Source organism: Acyrthosiphon pisum, chromosome A3 (genome assembly GCF_005508785.2).
Source record: "Acyrthosiphon pisum isolate AL4f chromosome A3, pea_aphid_22Mar2018_4r6ur, whole genome shotgun sequence".
NCBI lineage: Eukaryota > Metazoa > Arthropoda > Insecta > Hemiptera > Aphididae > Acyrthosiphon > Acyrthosiphon pisum.
Window position 1 is genome coordinate 14,756,374 of NC_042496.1, and position 22,241 is coordinate 14,778,614.

Consider the following 22,241-nt stretch of genomic DNA (forward strand, 5'->3'; position numbering starts at 1 on the left):
AACGTTTTTGGAATATATTATTTAGTTAATTTGATTTTTATAGATAAAAATAGTCAGAACAATAATTTGTTTTGAAATATTAAATTATAACGTAAGTTGCCATTCGAGAGAGTAAAAACTTAAAAAAAAAAAAAAATGATAAAAAAATAGTAAAAATATAAATATTTTCCAAAAATATTGTTCTTGCAACGCCTTAAAATTTATTATTTAAAGGAAATATTTTCAAAAACGTTAATGTTTTCTGAAATAATATGTGTCTTACGTTAAAAGGATCACCCCATATTGTAATACATTTAGTGAAACGTGGCCTCCGAGACCCATCCATTGCAGTTTCACGATTAGAAATTGGTATGGTCGTTTTGCCCCGTCGTCGGACGGTCGCAGCGATTCAATTAGCCGAGAAAATCGTCTATTGCCGCAGTGTGGCGGTAAAAGTGGTTTCGTAATTTGATCAAATTCATCTTCGTCGCCGTACTCAGATGAATCTATTACGAACTACTTTCCCCGGTTGATCCACGTCAAACTTTATAAGTTAATTTTTCGCTTAGCTCAGCCTCTGCAGCTTATCACAATTGATTTTAAGCTGTAACGGAATCAAAATAATATAATAAATATTGTCATTATCAACCGACAGCCGTTATAGCTTTAGGGGGGGGGGGGGGAAAGGCAAATTTGTATGTATTGTACAAATTATTTGGATTTTTGATGGATGTACACTTGTGTGAAATTTGCATAGCATATAATTTATTAATATGTGCATACTCTACGTCTCTCTCACTCTCTCACTCTCTCTCTCTCTCTACATATATATATTTATTATTTATATACAGCCAACTGCCATGCAGTCCAAACCGTATGCTAATTCATATCGTATGTGAGTGTGTGTGTGCGTGTGTGTTTGTGTTTGTGTGTTTTTACTAGCTATACAAATTATTTAAATTATAAAATTATATTATTATAACAAAACGCTATGTGTGTTCGTCATAACACATTTGATATTGAATGGATAAAAAATAATTTTTGGAATGAAAAAATCTGTAGTTTTAAATTAAAATGAGTAAAATAATATGATTGTTTAAAAAAATAGGTCACCAAAAAGTTTGAAACGAGTATTCAATCGTATTGAAATATGAGAAGATAATATTATATTATATTATGATGTGTACAAATATAGAAATGAAGTGAGTTATTATAAAAATATAACAAACATATTAATACTTTAAAAATGATCTGTATTTTATTATAACGATACTGGTAACTGGTAAGATGTATAATTATGTAATATTTTACTCGTCGTCTTGGAGATATTTGGATTTCAGAGATTCACAAATGAGAATTTATTTATTTCCTATGTTACATTCAAACATTAATTTGGTTGGAAGTAACCTAGATAACTGACCCCCTAAAAATATAAATTATAGTTATAGTGATCCAACTTTGCCTGAGTAATAACATTAAGTAATATTACATATTATTATTTTTACTGCCTATTTATTATTATTTTTAAATTAAATATATAGATTTTCAAAAGTCTTAAATTTTTTTTAGTATACCTCACTCATCTATCTATAAACTTTATATCTTTGACTCCGATTTTACAACTTTAAGTTTCAATATAAATAATACAAATTATTATTCATCTTGTTCATATTGCCTAACATATTAATATTATTCACTTGTCCCATTGTCGTAAAGCCCATTATCATTATAAATTATAACAATTTTATGTAGTGACATTTCTTTTAATTATATAACATCCAGCACGATATTCTACATCTGACAACTTCACCCTCATACTCCGCCAATGACGTGTTGGGTATCGACTGTAATTTGCGACGGTGTTCAGCCCCATCCCCGCCATCCATCGGCTTTTGACATCCATACACGTACAAAACTACAAACGGATATGCCAATATTTTTTGTTGTTACCAGATCACTATTTACCTCATCTGGTTTTTCTAACCAGGATCTACCCTATTTTTCGACACTACCGAAAGTGGCCAAAGTAATATAATAATTTCTGATCAACAATCGATCGGTATCTTACGCGTGACGTATCAACCTCCCACCCTCGAAAATCTTTTTTTTATCATTATTATTTATTTGACCACGTCATAGTCAAATATTCACAGTTTTCATTTATATTATTATAGAATACAGTGTCCTTTCTTTCTCCGTCTCCTTTTAATCTCCATTTTATATTAATATTATCAAATTATGACTATACCTGCCTATGTCGGTCCTTTTTTAACCCTTCGAGGAGCCACAGCCGTAAACGTCAAACATTGTATCATTATTGTTTATAGGAAAACATTACGCGATTGGTGACTCTGGAGGGAGCTGTATCAACACATCCAAAAATTATATTTACAACATTTTTTTAATTCTCCTCATCATCACAATAAAATACTAATTGCATGCATCGTTTTTATTATTACTATTTATTTTCCTTGTATAATAAATGTATCATAATTCTGCGACGAGTATATTACTATAATTGCACCATCGAATAATGATTGACTGACAGTTGTATCATCATTATTATATCACTATGTTTATCCCAGGTGATGATGGGAAAATATTATAATTTACTTCATTATAACTGAATTATGTTTATATTTGTAGGTATCCATATCAACTTTAAAAGTTAAATATATTATTTCTGCCGATTAATTTATAATAAATTAATAACGTGCTTCATGTTGACTTGACTCAATTTAATTTTTTTTCATTTACTAAAATTGACTATAATCTTTGAGAAATAAAACTAGATATTCTTACAATAATATTTTTAATTTGTTTGTTTATTAAAATAAAATACTGCCTACTCCGTTAAATCAAATTTTGTAAATCTTAATATTTGATCTACTTTTCTCACTTAATTTTGTCATTGTTCGCAATGTCCGGACAATAGAGACTTTTTCTAACTTGACCATTGAAATCAACAATTCTGCGAAATGACCGATTGTCTACTTTTCCCATATATAACGTATAATATATATATATAAGCATCGCTATGCTGTCCTGAGTTATTTAAGGGCTTGTTGACTTTCCCTCTAATCATAAAGTTTCAAAATTTCTGCAACAAACTTATTTTATCAGCACAGAAACGTCTTAGGTATAGGTACTTGAAAAAAGTCCTTTCCAATTATTGTTTTGCTTTGTAATATACTGCCTATATGAGAATAAAAGACAATTATTGTTTTTAAGCTCACGCATATAATTAAAGATATATTATAATGTTTTCCTCAGTTATAAGTTATAACTAATAACAAATTAAATAGGTAATCGTTAGGAGAATGAAATCAAATCGGAACCATATTACAATAATAAAACACTGTGACACGTAATATGATAAAATCGGAGCTTATTCGCCAAATGGAATGTGGCCAAATTTAGACGGTCGTGTGCTGGGAAAATAATTTGTAAAATTTTGTAGTTCGTATATTAATATCTTAAGCGCGCACCGAGTGATGAACGAATATTTTCGTTTATCAGAAAATAATTACATACCTAGGTCAAAACCGATAATGGTCGGTGGACCTGCGTATATCCACTAAACATTTCAATACCTATACATAATATAGTTTATAATGTATTTTGTATATGTTGACATCCGCATTCCACGTGACGAAAATATATTGTTATCAAAATATATTAAGAAAGATTTGATGTTTCAATCGGTAATATTGTTGAAATAAAGGAAATTAGATAAATGCTGAGCTGAACAGTAGGTATCCAGTATATACCTCATCATTGAGTAAGTAGTAAATAACTGTAATGGATTTGTTACATATTTTGAATTCAATGGTAAATCATGACATAAGAAAAACGACGAAGACTGTCTATCAGCCTATATAGTATATAGGTACTAAGATTGTTTTATAAATTTATGATATATATATTATATTGATATTATATAGTATTGTAGTAAATCGTATTACTATAAGACGTAATAGGTATGATAGGTTGAATTAATTTTATCCGAAAACATTGCATTAATTATCTTATTGTATTATTATAACAGTATAGGTACTATTTAATATTTATATCATATATTATTGTTATTAACTTATGACTGATGAGTTATGACTTATGAGTCAATATTGACTTACCGTAGGATTGGCTTGTGGTATAACAGTAGGCTAGTAGCTTAAGTATAACGCAAGCTTATTATACTAGTGAGTATAAACATGCTTTTATAATAAACCAAACGCAGTGCATAATATATACATACAGGATGTCTCTAAAGTTTGGAAACGGCAATGAGATTATAATTAGGAGTGATAAACGATAATATTATGATATAATTAAGGAGGTGATTAAATATTTTACCTAATAAATGTGCAGCAGCAGTGTTGTCTGCAGTTATTGCTAAATATAGGTACTCAAATATATGCGAACAGTAATTAAAGCGTTTCCAATTTTTTTTCCCCTTTTATAATATAGATAATAATATACCTATAGTCTTAAAAAATACGACCAATGCGGTGGAATCGACCGACGACGAATCGGACTATTTAGGCCGTTTTCCATTAACGGTATCTCACAAGGTAGCGGGCATGGCGGCACGTCGATACATCATTCGAACGGACCCTCGACGGTGGATATACGGGTGTGTGTGTGTGTGTGTGTGGGTGTGTGGGTGTGGGTGGAGTGGTGAGGATAGGGGCGAGCTTTGTCAGGCCGGAAGAAGACATGGCGTTGCGGTGGCAATGGTGTTATCAATCACCAAACGACAAGAGAGATCGGATGAGATTTTCGGCGAAAAAAAATAGTTTAGCGAGTGAGACGGTAACCCATATAGTGTATGTATAATATACATTACGCTCAAAACCTTCAATTCGTCGAAAAATATGTATGAAGTCCATATTATATGATATGAAATACATACATATATGTATATACATTATACAATGTGATCCGAGACGGTATAATATAAACAGTCGACTGAGTCGAGTATTGTACATTTTATATTATCATAGCCTACGAAGTCGTGTTCGGCAATGAGAGGAGTGAATGCTTTGTATAATAATATATGTACAATAATAATATATCGCATAGGACGCGCCTACGTAAGCCCACTGACGCCTCTTTGATAATTTATTACGTTCCAATACGTTCCAATTGTCATTGGCGCATACAATTCGGATTTATATATAGGGCTATTCTGTGAACGATAATAATATGGTTGTTTCGAAAAAATATTAGCTTTTTTTTATGGAAACGTTAATTTTAGGAAATGTACATCGCTCTTATTGTTTTTCGTCTAGGTTTGTGAGACCGTACGTTAATCTAAAAGTTTTGAAAATGCCACTGTGGTATAGTCTATGTAAAACATAATAATATTCGCAAGAGTTTCAAAAACACTTTTGAACTACAACAAATTTATAAAAATCGTTATCCTCCGTTTAAATATCTGATTCGGTTCAAATTTCAACTTCAAAATATGATTAGAAAAAAAAATGGGTTCTATATTTTATCTTTTTGAAAACCTATAAGTAATAGCAACTTATGAAGAATCTTGATTAACATTTTCAGGCTTACCATCGATACCTATGTAATATATATATATGTTATATGTATATATGTATATATGGAAAAAACCTAAAATAAACCGAAAATATCGAATGTCTATAAGTAGCTAAAAATAATCAAAATATTTTGAAAATTATACCATGTATAGAAATATCGAATAGATTCACACTCTTACCAAAATAAATGCTGAAGTTGAAAATCAAAGTATTTTTTCTATAATATAATATCGTGATAGACACAATCAAACACACACATTATTGTAAAATCAATGCTCCTCTCAGAAGACAAAATATACAGTTTTTACTTTTTAATTTAAACAAATGTTTTTTCTAAGCCTGTCACTAAACTTCTGAATTACATCTGAAGAATCCTGTTTGTTAAGCCCTCTCCACGGAAAGACAAATAAGTGAATTTAATTTTTCTTGGTAAAGAAACATTCATCAACGTTTTCAATCAATTCTAATTTTAAATTCTCCCTTTTCACATCACAATTTTAAATTGGCAAGGTTTATTGAAGTCGTAAAGAAAAGAGCATATTTGGAAAAACTTCTTTCAAATTATTTTAATGTATATTGTATATATAACAAAATATTTTGAAGGGAATTGGATGGTAAATTTATTTGCATTCCATAACTTGAAAAATGCATAGTTTCCTGCTTTATATAAGTTTCTTCAATACTATCTTTAAATCTATTGATGAAAGTTTCAGCAGAAGTTTCAGGTAATAATTCTGAATCCAATTTCGTAATGATTCCAATAGGTAATGTTACAAACATTCTCGTATGCACTAATTCACTTATTTACAGGTCAGTAACTAAACGATAAATTATAATATTATAAGTTTCACCAATTAATTATTTGTACAACTATTTTTATTGTTTTAAATAAATGTTTGAAATACTAATATTAAAATTCATTATATAAATACATAATGAAATATAAATAACTAACATTTCATAACTGTTAAATTATATGAATTACTATTGTTTTAATTTATATTTCCTTTTTCTATGTAATATAGATTCGTAGTATTTACAACAAAACATATTATGTAACGTCCTCTGACGTACCATTAAAATATTATATAAAAATATTATTTAACACTTACGTAAGTGTGTAATCATATTGGTAATTGATGTATAAAACAAAAATCTGTTAATTGAAACCTGAGTTGTGGTCGTATATTTAAATTTGTTTTTTTTTTAAATTACATTACATCATTGTAGGTAGTGGCGAATAATAAAAGCTAAAAAATTAGTTTACCGTGTTTATTCCTATTCTAAGAGTGGATGTCGGATACGAATTTTTGGATTTCCGGTGTATACAAACTTCTTGACATAATTATGTCAAAATATGGATCCGAATGCACATAAACGACAACGACCTCGGGGCACTGACTGATATTTTAGCGAGTAGACTACTATACACTCGTGTGCCTGTAATGAATTGGCGGGTGTCTGATTTATTTTTGTACATATTCGTTCACGGTCGATGGCGATCAAGAGGGTCTCCTTCTGGCCGTCTCCCGCAAGAATAATAAAAAATAAATTACTATTTTTTTTTCGCGAAACTCAGAAATAGATCTAGAGTGGTGGACGGCACAGTTCTAATTGCCTGTAAAACGATTTGTTAACGTTTGAATCAGATCCAATTAAACGATATTTTAATATTTTAATGTATAATTATTTTTATGATTTGGTGCAATTAATTTTAAAAGTGTTAAAATATTAACGATTATTATTATTATTATTGTAAAATAAACATTGTACGCGTTTCGGTCTGCGCAGTTTAACCTGTGTTATAGTCCCACCACGGGTACCTATAGTTTCATCCGGGAACTGCAATTCCTATAGGTACATGTGCACATGATAGTGTACACACAAAATCAATACGTAGTATGAGGTTCATAGTAGATAAGTCGATATAGAAAATAAACTGTAAGAAAATTTTGAAAAACGAAAAAAATGTATACCAGGTAGTCCGATTGGATTAATCAATATCATTATAAGCTCGGTCAAATTTGATAATTCAGTTACGTCCCTATGTAGTGGCTAAAGACCCAAATACGTTTCTATAATAATAATATAATACAATTGCGCGTCTTAGTGGCCTAATGAGCTTTACATATTATTATTAGGTCTGAGCCATACGCACGCACCTGCGGATCGCGGTAACAGTATACAATGACGCAGAATTGGCACAGTCAATGGCTGTTTTTATGGTTTTATTACGCATGTTTCGTTTAACGTCTTTCCGTAGAAAAAAGTACTACGGGAAATGGCTGATCCTGCTTTGCTGATAACTGATAAGTTTCATTCGTCTTTCGACGAGAAAATATTATTACAATTTATATTTTATATTATTTATATTATGCGTTTGTACTAATCATAATAATGTAGTAATATAATTTGCCCGTATACACTATACACAGACAACTTTATGCAATATATTTTATTCTATAAAAAGCAAATCGAGTCATAGAAAACGAAATGTCGTTTGTATAATATTATAAGTAGGTTTAGACTTTAGTAGTATGATATTAGTAGCATGCTGCAAGCTACTATAGATATTTTCGTCTGCAAGGATAGTTGAAGGATTATAGATTTGTTTTTGGGTTACTATACAGCGGAAAATATCTAGTATGCTACATTTTGTTAGGATTTTAATTAATTGTTTTTTGTTGTTTTCATTGTTGATTTACATTTCTATGGCAATATACAAAGCGTTACAAAAATCGGCCTCGCGAAAATCAGTCGTGCCCAGCCCAAAAACGTATCTACGTTAAAAATTAAAAATCGTCGATGTTACCTATGCGATTTCAACAACCCTAAGATATTATAAATAATAATTGTCCATTCGTCTTCAATTCTGGCTACAAAATAATTTGGTAGTGGCAGTTTAGTAACTAGTAAAACATTAAATGCCGAATCAGTGTCATAATGTGATAAGTACATAAACGGGTATAATTAATATAGTCGAACCGAAACCGGTATAGAAAAGATGACTCTATGAATATTTTAAATATTTTAAATGTATATTTTGTCTGAGATGTTCGTTTAGATTAATAATAATAATCAAGCCGGTCATTGTTAACACAAAACAACTAAGGGTACTGTCGAATCACTATAAACTGTGAACATAAAACTGTATAACGCAAATCGTTTTAATTAAATAAACACGGAGATCATCACATAATTTAATTAGCTTGAATGAAATTATAACAGCTATACCATCTCGAGTTATCGCACAATATTTAACTCTATATATGCTATTATACAGAAGGACTTCTGTAATAGACGCTTAAAGTTACTAACAACTGCAGTCGGTATGGGATGAAATTAAAAACACTCTCGGCAGACAGAAATTCAGCTTGCTCCGCTATCCACAAAACGAAAACTCTATCGTTTGTGAAGTCGTGCAACTATATATCGCTTCGAATTTCAAAGTGATAAATTAATTATAACATTTCATAAACCGTATACATTGTATATGACGTACCTATAGTAATATTATAATTTATAATAACACTCCATAGTTGTTTCATCACTAGGTACATCACTGCGCGAAACCTTTTACGACGATTCGAACAGGATTTTCCACTCCATCGGCAACACCTATGATACTCAATACTTATGTCAAAAATACAATTATCATGCATTCTAATCATAAATTATTCTTCAGTAGAAGACATATATTGCCATATTGACTTATTTCCATCATTATCTTACATCTTACCCAAATTAGAAATACTCAAACATACTTGTACTACGCGTGGTACTATGGTTAGATAAGTACTATCATGTATAATCGATGAAATATTTTTTTTTTTTATCGCGTACAATATACGCAATATGAAAATTACATAATATTATTATATATTTGAACACACCTCGAACTTGGGGCTGCGGCCACGTGATATGAACTAAAATTTTAGTTAAAGGCATGTTCGATATGCGCATTAAATATACTTACGTGCGCGCGTAAATTTAACTTACTATAGCAGTGACACCGTAATTTTTAATTTATACACCTTACCACGTGACCTGTCGTAAGTCGCAACATAAAATATATGTTACATGTGAATAGTAAACTTTGTAGTTTTTTACTGTTAGTTTAGCATTAATAATAATGTATATTTGTATAGAAAATTTTAATCGTAACTTGAAAAAATGTGACAGGATAGTTTTAAAAACCAAAAACGTTAAGTACATATTGTATAATATTATGTCTTAGTAGTATATTATATTTAATATTTTTATCAACGTCGAACAGTAGGCACTTGATGTGTATAAATACTTATTATAATGTTATAATATCGGTGCATAACTTATTATTTCATCATGTAGTCAAGATCATATTATAACGACGTAATACTTGAGCTAATGTACCCTAATGAAATGAATACGAATTTGGATGATCGAGATTCATTATAATAAATATTGTCTGATTTAACTGTATAATAGATACTGTATTACACATAAATAAAGTAGTTGATAAAACAATTGTAATACTTCAATGGATGATTAATGAGTAGTGAGAAGGAATATATATTCTGTTAAACGAAAAAAAATAAAATATGTAAAATAAATTTGTGTACAAATGTTGCCATTCGCCTGGGGTTTAAGAGTTGATTGAAAACGATTAATTTAACATAGCATGGATTAAATTATGACAATTATTTTATCTTAAGTACTGCAACCGACGGAAATTGTGGAAAAGTGATATGAGATTATAATCTAACTTTCCGTAGGCACAAATCACCTATTGGAGTTTAGGAGAATTTAGCTTTCAGTATATTTTAGTCAACACTTCTGTTTAGATCAACGACGCCTATACTAACGTACAAGTGGTTGAGAATTTTCAAATATATTTTAGCACGATTTGTTTGTTCTCGCTATGGCAAATTAAGTCAGAAGCAATTAACCACTAATTATTTACATAGATAGGCAATTCACGTCTGTATATTGTTTTCTTACATAAATTACCGTTTAATTAGTTAATCCGTTTTGAGCTTAAATTGATTTTTGTTTACTAACGTAATCTTAAGACAGTTATGCAAGTAAAACACCTTCAAATAAATATAATACTCATTAGATACAATTTATACTTTGATTGAGTATATACACGACCAAAAATCGAAATATTTACTACGTGGCTTTTTTTTTTTTTTATAAAAATTATAGTCCAACAAATAATTCAGCGTTTGTGCAATTCTGTACAAAAACGATAAATACTGCGTAAGAGTAATATTTGATACCAAAATATTATTAACTAAATAATAAAAATAACTAAAAATAATCATTTAATAATCAGCTATTATAATTAATTATATAATAATTTTTGTATAAAAACGATTTTCTGCCCGCAATAATAACCGGCCCAGACGTAATTATCACGCATAAATTCTTCACGTGAAGACTTTAACTGACTCGTGGCCCTCTCCCCCGACCCATCATAAACACTCGAGCATACAACGATGACACATATACATACGCGTGTGGTCGTATCTGGTCTGTGATCCCGATCCGTGGTTTGGCACGCGACGGGACGTAACTTCTGATCGGTGTTTATGTCATATTAAAATATTATTTTTCTATAACGGTACGAAATGTTTCAACAACGAAAAACCACACGTGCACGGTTTTTTATGTTTTATATTTTTTATTATAATTTATTAATAATTTTTTATTCCGATTGTCATCAAAACGTCGTAATGTCGCGTGACGTCGCGCGTCCAGCACAGTCTTCGCACTACTGTGTCACGTTCAAAACTGAAGCGATTACTCTATATCCATTATCCACGCAAAATTTACGCGCACACGCGTATGAATATTATATTTAAAATAATATGTATAAAGTACCAAACTAGCGCGCGCAGTGCACCGCGGTTGTGATGATTAGATCGATGAATATTTTTAGACGATACCCGAGGGCAAAAACAAACGCCAAATAGCACGTATATTATTATTATTATTATTATCATCATTGATAATAATAATAATATTATGAGCTGCGCCACACGCGAAAAACGAAGGAGAACACTCTCTCGACACACGCATATCTATATACAAGATATCTATACATATCTTTACAGCTTTTTCACGTCGTATGCGACCGCAGCTGTACGTCAGATCCTGTCGATATATATATATTATTATTTTCTCGCGTTGGCGTTTAAAATGTACAATATTTTCATTACAAAAGGGTGCACACGCGGCCCTGCTCGAATACCGCACACGCACGTGTCGATGACAGCAGTCATAATATTGAGACGAGAAGGATTCCGGGGCCGTGTATGATATACGTAATAATATTATTATGACGTGCCTTCGTTTTAACACTCATGTTATGTAGTTATTATTAGCACGTGGATTTAATATTTTCCGAGTGCTCTGCACCACTGATTTTCGAGCATGAAATTCGTTTTCAATATAATAAAGTAATTAAAAAAATATATATAAATTTAAACTATTTCATTTGGGATTTTTCGTGCATTTTTACTTTTAAGGTAATTTTTCAAAGCTATAATATATTAAAGATCTCGAAGTTAGAGAATGATACTTCAAAAGGTGTCCACGTGATCAGTATTATGTTATCTCTTATACATACGAATAGATATAACCAAGTTAATTACGTCTCGGTCACGAATCTCGAGCCTTTCGATTAAAAACCAGAAAATGTATCGTTTTAAATTGTATTCAAATATATTATTCATATTACCATTACAAAAAATGATGCATATATATATAAATTTTCAAAATTAGTGCGTTATTTTTTTTTAAGGCATATTTTGTACTTTTTTGAGCATTTAATTTATGTTCTAGTTATTAATATACTGAGCTACGTATTTCCAGATTTTAACAGTATAGTGTTGGCACGACATGTTTTCGTTTTCAATACTTGACAACCGATGTTCGCAATTGACGTAATTTTCTTTTCTTTTCATTTTTTTCGTTAACGATGATATGGTGTGCCGGTTGATGGTCATTTTAAAGGGTCTACCCGTATATGTATAGCTAAGCAGTTTATAGTCCGACGATGATGATGGCGTAGGTGTAATGGTGTACCTATATATAACTAGAGCCGACACCTGCAGCGGTAGACGTACGTCGACTTTACGAGGCAAATTTTATTGTAGGCGGTTTTTCATTCTGACCGCCTCTCAATAAGCTCGTCCGTTATAATATATCATACCTTAATGTCCTATGTTGACAAAAAAACAATAAAAAATAAACTGACCTTCGCGTGTACCGAGGCTCGCGGGTGATGAGTTTTTGTCGTGACTGTTGTGTTTTGATGTCGCGAAAAGATTAAAATATCAGTAAAAAACTGACAAGGTAAAAAAATGTATACATTCACAGAAAGGCATTGGTGTAATAAACGTTTTATTAATATCGTTAAAAAAACTTTTTCAGATGTCACTGTCGGAGAAAAGTATTAAATAAATTATACGGTATTACGGTATGCATAAATGTTTCGAGCAATTTCTAAAGTTAAACGAAAAAAAAAGCTACATTAATTTTGAAATTCCCTATAAAATAGTATAATTCTAAATATTAGCATAATATGCTATATATTATGCATATTATAATAACGACATTAAAATAAACCTGTAAATTATGATTATGCAAATCACATAAAATATTATACAGAGGAATATTGACATGGTGTACGTGAAATACTGATATACGTAATAACCGTTTAAATTTCGTTTAGTGTTTGCAGGATAATAATATATTATATGCATTAATTGCAATATACCTGCTCGTCGTTCATAGATGATTATCTTGAGATGATACCGGCCTAATGACCTATATATGAAACACAACTTACTGTGGATATCGTTGATAAAGTATATCAGCGAGCTTTGTCGTATCAGAGACACTGCGCGTAGAGCTTATACAGCATATATACATATACGGCCCAAAGTCGAACTTTGAATGCCATTTATTAAACGTTGTTTTCAAAATATAACAATGCACTGTACCTACTAACTTCCGCCGAATTTAACGAAAAGAGACGAGTGTTCAGGCACTCGCAAACCGCCTGTTGTATAAAATCACCTTATAGTCATATTATAATGTACGCAATAATAATCTTTAGACCTAAGAGCGTTAAGGCTTGTTCTATACAAAATATTCCGTGTCTTAGAACATAATAGAAAGAATATATTATGAGGCCATCATAATAAATATTACTTGTGTATTTTTCAAGTCATATTGCGTAAACTAAAAAAAAAAAATACGACGTGTCTGACTCATTTTTCAATTTTATCGGTTGGAAGACAGTCAAATCGTACAATTCATTACTTTGAGTACAAATAATTTATCCGAAGACCTTCCTGTAGACTAAAAGGTTTAAAAGGTTACAGTCCTAGGAAGTATTCGATGTATCTCCACTTACCAGTTACCATTAAAGGTGATAAGACGACTTCAAAACTTTTTCCACGGACAAAAATCATATTAATGATTATGTCATATTTGAATTGAAATATATTAGTATTTTATTTTGGTTATTGAAATATTATTTTATTATTATTATGACGTATCTTTGTAGTGATATCAAAAATGACGGTAAAAATCGTGAAATAATGTCGTTGAAATCGATAATTTTATTCACAGATGTGTTCGGAATTGGCAATTACTCTTCTAAAATGAATATAATTGGGTATATGGTTTTTAGCCGCTATAGATATTCATTCACTAATATTTGTGTGCGTTTGAAATTTGAATGACAAAAATATTTAAATACTCTCTTAAAAAGTGCTGACCCACTTCACGTAATATATTATAATATTTTCTTTGATAACAATAGTACCTATGTTCGTTCTGTAATCACTGTTTGTCGTTTACGTATTTTGTTTTATGAATGCATTGAGTATAGTTGTATCTATTTTCGCCATGAGTATTATGGCCTCATCAAATCACCAAATCAAAACGTACACTACCATAATATTCTGCAAATTCAGCAATTTATTAAGAAGAAATACCAAATATTTCTGCTCACCCATCCGATTTACCACGTTGGCGACCGATGAGGACAATGCGGTTGAACTCAATACCAAGCTATTCCAAATAAGTAATTTTTCAACCACCGAGCTTTGTCAATCTATATTAAAATTAATATTAATTACTAATCTGCAATGAAAAATACGTTAGTAGTTACAACGCTTACTAATGGTTATTTCTAATTTAAGTCATCGGCATTATTTCGGATTATCTGATTATCTGTCCTCTATACTCATGTACACCTAAATTATTTTAATACTATTCTTGATCCCTTGATTTCTACATAATATACTTGTCTCCAGCTTACAGCTACCACTCATTCCTTGCGAACGTTAAAAATATGAACATCTACATCCTTTGATTTCCGTTGACCTCAAACCTAACAAACATAACGAGGATATTCTTAATCTATCCAATCATCAACGTTACTCAGTAGAATATGTTATATCTACCTGCACATTTTGAATTGATCTTAAATTTTATGATTATATTAATATCTCACATTTAATAATACTATCTCATTTTGTATGTCTAAAATGTAAGCTGTTTGATCATGCTGATTTAAAAACTAAAACTAAACCGTTTGTTATCAATCAATATGTAATTTTTCTGTTCCAAAAATATGTTAAGGTAATGCTGACCTATATATGTTTTTTTTACACCAAGTCCGATACAAAATAAAAATACTGTTTGATATTATGTTGCCGATAAACAACTTTATGATGTTATTTACATTTCTATGAAGCTACTGAAGAACTTTGTGTACACTCGAATAAGTATTGCTTGACAAAAAATGCAAACCACGTGAAAGCCGGTTGTCTCGAATGGGATTGTCGCCGGGAGAATTTGCAAAATGCATATGTTATTGTAAACGATGTGCCGCGGGTAAATCACGCGGAAACCAAAGTTAGACGACGTTTTCCACTTTTCCGTTCGAACGGCGCAAAGGCGCTGAATAATTTAATTACTTCATAGTTGAATACAAAAACAACACGTAACTTACGCAATAGCACCATTTCGTCTGAAACGTGACCCGGCACGTCGACTCCTTCTCCTGTTCGCATTCCCTCGGGATGGTGCATGCACGCACACAAAAATCTTTTTCAATATACCTACCACGTTTTATAGTTTTGCGGTGATTTTTTTTTTTCACCCAACGAGTTTTTCTTTTACGAGTCATCAAGCGCGAGTGAAAATCCCGAATTCACGCGGAGTAACAAGATTAAGTTGTATTGAAACTTCAAAACATGATAAAAAAAAAAAATTCGCGGTAATGCCATAAATTATTGTCTTTCGAGGGTTGGAAAGAGGAAACACGGAGTGTGGAAACTTTTGTTCGCGGCCAACGCGATGTTGGAAACCTGTCCAATATGACGATATTTAAATACTCATCGTATTTATCGACAGACGTTGTTGTTATTACTCATAATAAATAGTGGAAAATAAACATTTTAACTTCCTATCCCGTGAAAATCTAATTGTTTATTCGGCTACCTTTGCAGGTTTAGTTTTAAGACTGACATGTTGTTTTTGGGCTGAGTACAATGTTTTTTTTCACCTTATTTTCTTTTCAATAGGTTATTAGATTTCCTCTAGCGACCGATTATAATAATATTTTGCGTCGTAAATTGTTCTTTACAGTACCTATAGGTTGCCCATTGAAACCGATGCGTACTAAAACAATATTTCGCGTTCGAGTACTATTCTGCCCCAAGCAACTGATGCATAATATAAATACATTACAGTAGTAAGTACTAGTAACCTCTAAAAAAAATGATTTTACAGACAAATTGCCGCTTATAAATATAAATATGATTCAGTACTTTTTGGAACAGCTGAGAAAACGTAATATACTTTATTTTTAAATATATATTACAGTAAAAATGTATTAATCGTAAAAAAAATAACAACAAAATAATATCGTTTGGATTATTACGAAGGGCGTCCAAAAAATACATTTTTCTATGACTGTAAAAATTAAAAATAATTCACCAGATTTGAAAAAAAATTCGTAATATTATAATCATATATAATCCATTCAATCAAAAAGAGGTTTTGCGTAAAACACCCCCGGTTCTCCATTATCTGTTTTTATTGTCTTTCCCGATTATTTTGAAAAATACTGGGAATTTTCAATTTTGACCCTTTCGAAGTACAAACTAAATTCAATTTTCTATCAGAAATCACCCTGAAAGTTTAAAATCTAATAATTTTTCTATTTTTTATCACGTGTATAGAAACAAAAAAACCACACACACGTCGTTGTAAAATCAATACATTCACCTCTACGTTCAGAATCCAAATAAAAAAAATATTATACTTTTTGGCATTTTTGCGCATTATTATTATCATAAGCGTATTAAGTAGATCAAACTTTGCTTGCAATAGATTTTATTATTTCAAACTCGAAGTGGTTGACGGATGGATGGATGGGTAAATAATATTAGCTCACACAAGTAAGTATAATATAATATATGCACTACTATCCCATCACATCATTCGGTCCGATGAAGTCCGCGGAATCGAATGTCCGTATTTTGCGTTGTTGAAGTCTACCGTGGAAACACAAACGTACCTACCTGCGAACGACCCTGGTAGATGACCACCGAAGTTTTCGAATGATACGATTTAATAATATATTAGATCGTTCTGGACTATCGACGAGCTAATATCGCGCGGTGCTCGGTATAAGAAGAGAAAATCCTAGTTTTCCGTCGGGTTTTGAATACGTAATACGACAGTCGTATTTATGCGGCCAACGGATTTATACAGATATCCGTTTTATTTATATATAATATACAATGTGTGTCTGTATATTAGAGAAGTCGGGACACGTATCCGGTGTGTGACTTAGGTATACGGAGGCAGGCAAATCCCGAATATATTGAAACTCGCAACCGCCAGACTTATTGGGTCGCGTTCGACGGGTGCGGTACGGATTTTACGTGTGCGTAAACCACAACCGTGGCTTGGAAAAATACACGTTAATATTATGGTATTTAGGAGTTTGACCGATGCCGTAAACTCGAAAATAATTTACATGTATATGTTATTTCTGGTAAGGTTTGGTATCGTTCTGCGGTGGACCGACGACGACAGGTGGGTTTTCATTAAAATCCAGTTACGACCGCGTGGCGTACACGATTATTGTTATCGTGTTTTGTGTCTGTATAATTCGGTTACTGTTCATTTCACGTTTCCCCGATATTAACGTTGATCCGAAATTGAAAAGTCCGAGGTCCGATGATTGATACACAGTAACTGTATATATATATATTATAGTTTATGGTATACGCTATATTTATTATAGTATAACGCGTCGTGACGAGAGACTGAAAACCAAATTATTAACGACCGGGAAATCCGCACGCGCGTCCGAGGTCTGAAATTGACTTCCATTTGTGATATTAAATTTCGACTCTCTGGAAAAAAAATCACAATCGATGGATGGGCCATCGCACGAAACAACTCATAAATCATGGTTTTTAATAATTAATAAAATATAACGCGCGCTGTCGTTTGTCTTATAATATAAAGTAGTATAAAACGGTTTCACAACATTTTTCGATTTTAATTACCTATTATTACTGCTGCGTTTATCCTACACATACTGTACATGTTTTGCTTTCCAATTAATTTAATATAGTATAATATAATATATATTGTGAAAACAGTTTGATTGACCTACGTTATTTTCCCAGTTATTTTGATACCTTTGTATCCATATTGTAACTCGCATCTTCCATTCATTCGGATTCAAAGGTACAGATACGCTCTAGTATAATAGGTACATACTGATCATATAATTACAAACATTGAAACATACGATAAAAATGATAATCGGGTCGTGGGTTTCAAAGGAAATCAATTTTTTGTCCAAACGCTCTAAAACATTGCTTTCCTAAAACGAAATTCATTTTACATACAAATATCAGAGAATTTACCAATAATTATTACTTTTACATTTTTAAAACTGTTAAGGCAATTTTCATACATTTTAAATATACACATTTTCCTTCATTAGTTATTAAAATGAATCCCCGTAATCGATCAGTCCCCAGTGCCAGTAACCAGTGTATAGACGCTTATGGATTATTTTTTCGTTATATTTTTCTATAAACCTCGTACGCCGTATAAAAAATATAAGATAACAGTCTTAACGAGTATTTCGATAGTAATAATAATAATAATAATAATAATAGTTATTAGTCTACATGTGACAAATCAATACAATATAACGTACTAGAAATGATTTTTTTGCGACGTTGTATTTCCTTATCAGTTAGTATTTTCATAATTATTAGTCGAGTATAAGACTTTAAGGAAGACACGGGGGCTTATTATGGGTAGTATATATTATTAGACAGTCTATGATCCCAAAATATTTTAGAAGTCCGTTAAGATCTCATAACAACAAACTTGACATTTTAGAAGACTTATTCTATTAATAGAACTCATGCAACGTACACGCCCTCCAAAAACATAAATTATAAGTGTAACAGAAATAAAAAAAATTAATATTGTTTACGAGTAATTACATTTTTTTATGTGGATGAGAGATATTTTGAAACGGACAAAATCAATCAACAACACTGAACCATAGTTCATTAATTACCCTTATATATACTAAAATTATTTGGGGAAAAAATATCCTTTGGAAGTTTTCAAACTAATAGACAAACTTCAACAAATTAAAGAACATTGCATTTTTGATCTACACTGATGTTTTTAACATTTCAGAACTCGAGAAAACATTAGTTAAAAGTTTTGGGTACGTAAGTCTTTTGGAACGTTTAAATAAAATAAATAAAATAAAATATAGGTATATAAAAACGCTGGACATATTTTTCAAAATGCTACATCGACAAAAAAATCGTCTGATAATGATAAGTATTTTAATTTTCTTAATAAATTATATTATGTACAATTATTGTTGCTTGATAATTTTTATCCCGTAAAATAATTATGATTACAAATTATGTTTGACCGATTACAATGATTTGTACTTACTAAACTATTTTAATAGTATAGCTTATATAGCTTGATTTATTGTTTGTATTAAAATCATTAATAACAATAGGTACAATTGATTGCTATATAATAACTTGTTAGAAACTTGTATTTATGAGCTTATAATGGTCGTCATATTAGACAAAACAATAAATTGATTTTATTTATTTTCGTGGCTTAAAAATTAATCTGATTATTATTTATTACAATATGTATTATGTACCTATATTATATACTTTTATATTATACCTGCCAACTGTTTTTATTATAAATCTCGTAGGTTAAGTGTGTAATTTATCTAAATATTAATTTATGTATCCTCCAGACATCAATAACATTCGACTTATTTTTGAATATATTCTACAGCATCTGGAAATATACATATAAATGATATAATCTGAAAAATGATTGTCAATCAATAAACCAAAAATGTACATTTTAATTAACGATTTTATATTTTGTAAAAATATCATTTATTTTATCCAATGTCTTGCTTAAATAACTTCTACTTTTTATTTCCAAATGATAATCCATAATATTAACTTCCTGAAAATCTTTAAAACCCCCTAAATTATATATTGGTATTGATATAATAAATTTGTCACCTACGTTTCCCATATGGCCATCACAATCTGTAATGACTACTTTTTTTCACGAAATACTTAGAAAAATCCCACTTTTACATCTCGATACTCTGACGCTGACTTAAATTGTACTTGTCTACTCAATGGCTCATTAGAAGCTCCCAACTTTCTGTAAAGTTTATATTTAATTATTCTTTTATACTTCTTCAAAAACCATTCCTTCTTTAATGTCCACTACCACACTACTTCCTTGGCAACAATCAGCCAATGCACAGAATGATACCTTTCCTATGCAAATTTTACGGTATTAAATTTTTGATTTAGTCCCGAGTCCCTAACTTGATGATTGTCTTAGATGAATTTGTTATTTATTTAATATACCTACCTAACTATCACAATTTTGTGTATAACAGAGGTGGCCAGCGAGAAGAGACTCGTGAGCCACCAAATATATTAATAAAAATTGAAGAGCCAAGATGTAAAAAAAAAAAAAGGTCATATTATTATACAATATTATGACCTTTTTTTTTACATCTTGGCTCTTAAGTTGATTTACGTCTAATGTTACGTTTAGGTGCGAGCCGCAAAAGTCTATGACGCGAGCCGCGGTTTGGCCAGCCCAGGTGTATAATGTTCTACTAATATTTAATAATACGTAATAAATTACCAGTTTAAACGTTAATAAATAATAATAATAATTTTCTGTATTCATTTTGGAATTTGCTATTATAATTGATAATAATTATAAAATATTGCAGGATTGTCCTGATTCAATAAATAACAAAATAAATAATGATAAGTACATTTTGGATGAGTTCATATTTTAAATTAGCTATCAAATAAATATTTTATTACATGTCATGGCAGATGATCATCAAACATGGACCAGAAATTAATTAAAACCGTATAAAATTATTCCAAGACAGGATGCTCTTCATAAATATTTCAAAAAATTATTTTCGTCCATCAAAATATCTGACCCATGTCTAATATATTTTTCTACTTACAAAACAAAAATCTATAATCATTTTTCATTCGCGTATGCCATTTGTGTTTGGTTGCCGGTTCATGTTTATATTATGGTCTTCCCGATAAAATTCTTAAAATTCTATTATATTTAAAGGCTTATCATAAAAAATAAAATACAATAATATTTGAATTCACCACAACTCTTATTCAGACTGCAGGAGTCGTTGGAATGACTATGGGTACAATAAGAAAAAATTTACCTAATATCAATGAATTAAAAGATTTTACCTATCAACAATAAACATGTAAAACGTATAGCGAGAAGTACACAACGCTCTAGTAGGTATATAATATAAAAAATGTAATACTATTATCGTGTAACAGGTAGGTATATATATTATATTATAGTATGTGTTATATACAATATATATTATTTCGTTTTAATTATAGTACCTACTAACATATCGTGGCATTCAGAAATAAATATATTAGTTATAAAATATGGTCAAACCTAAATTTTTATTTATGTTTGCTGTGTATGAATTATATAAAATAACGATTTATCTCAATACCACCTGCGTTCGTGATGTGCGCATCTAAAATATGCAAGTGCAGGAGGCGATTCAAGCACTCTTGAAAACCGTTCATGGCTTCGTCAAGTATTATATATTTTTCTTGCTATATTTAGGTTATGTATTGTGAAATCACGGTCGATTTTGGTAAACTGTCTGAACGTTCAATTTTACAGCAGTGCTCTACCGATGTATAATTCTGTTTTTTTTTTTTTAAATGTGTTATGGAATTTAATATTATATTTACGCCTTCTCCACGTCCGATTACCATTAATCTTACCTATTAAAATAACGTGATTACATTCATTATTTAAATGGAAAAATATAATAGGAGTATAATAAATATATATATATATATAAATGACAAGCAGCACCCTGCGGTTCTCTCGAGAGGTACAAAAGAAATTACACAAAGGTTCACCCGGGGGCCATGCAAAGTGCATTTAATAAGAGTAATTATCTCTCTTATTTTAATTAATCATTAAATAGCACGAGATATAATTTTTTTCTGAGAAATACGAAAAATAATTATTATAAAACGTTAAATTATTATTATATCG

General features: G+C 30.6%; 1 protein-coding gene across 5 annotated transcripts in view; it reads right to left on the bottom strand.

Moving 5' to 3' along the window:
* Window positions 1–22,241, bottom strand: part of LOC100169647 (potassium voltage-gated channel protein Shaw) — a 154,457-nt gene that overhangs the window by 94,208 nt on the left and 38,008 nt on the right. Inside the window, exon 3 of one of the 5 annotated variants that reach the window (XM_029491320.1) lies at window positions 14,545–14,646. The exons of 3 other annotated variants lie outside the window; for them this stretch is intronic. The gene's annotated coding sequence lies outside the window, so the exon portion shown is untranslated. Of the gene's footprint in view, window positions 1–11,031; window positions 12,240–14,544; window positions 14,647–22,241 lie in introns of those variants that run through there. One more of the 5 variants, XM_016803025.2, reaches the window with a different exon arrangement.